Source organism: Crocuta crocuta, unplaced genomic scaffold (genome assembly GCF_008692635.1).
Source record: "Crocuta crocuta isolate KB4526 unplaced genomic scaffold, BGI_CrCroc_1.0 scaffold593, whole genome shotgun sequence".
Classification (NCBI taxonomy): Eukaryota; Metazoa; Chordata; class Mammalia; order Carnivora; family Hyaenidae; genus Crocuta; species Crocuta crocuta.
Window position 1 is genome coordinate 406,007 of NW_027529544.1, and position 872 is coordinate 406,878.

Below are 872 nucleotides of genomic sequence, written 5' to 3' on the forward strand. Positions count from 1 at the left end.
CTGCTGATTTTCTCTCTTCTCTCTTCTCCTGTCAATCTATTTTTTTTCTTTTTTTTCTCCCATCAACTTCTCTTTCTTCATCTACCCCTTCCCCTTCTCAGATTTCCTGTACTCAACTATAGCTTTGGCTTTCCCCACATGGAAATTCACTCTCTAGTTACTTGACTGTCTTCTAGTTCCATTCTGTATTTCAACTGGAATTTTCCCTCAAAGGCCTTTCCTCATTGAGTAATTCTAGCCCCTAACTTTGGAGACAGTTATAAAGCTAAAGTTTTTATTTAAAAACATTAAAAAAATTTTTAGGGAGAGAAAGAGAGAGCACACACACACAAGCCGGGTAGAGGAGTGAAGGGAGGGAGAGAGGGAATCCCAAGCAGGCTTCACACTCAATGCTCAGCACGGAGCCCACTATGGGGCTTGATACAACAACCCTGGGATCATGACCTGGGTTGAAATCAAGAGTCAGGCACTCACCTGACTGAGCCGCCCACGTGTCCCCAGGTGTCTGAATCCGTACTGTATAAAGAATATGCCATAGTTCTAGCAACTGGAAGTGTGGAACAGGAATAAAGTGGGAGAGGAAGCGAATTCCCTCTTATTCTTGGTCTGAATTCATTCCTAGATAAGTTTTCGCTACTGATATAGCTTGTTATTGACCTCTTGTCAAACTCTCCTTCTGTATCCTTCCTGGCTTCTCTCTCCCAACCTGCTGGATCTTTCTGCTGTCCAAAGTTCTATTTTGTGGAGTAAGAAGAGCTTAACTTTTCCTGTTCTCCAGAGTACTCTGATTCAGAATTCTTTCCTTCTACTTCTTTCCACCGTAATCAAGGCCTTCATGCTCTCAATCTGTTGAATTTCAACTAAGCTTTAGG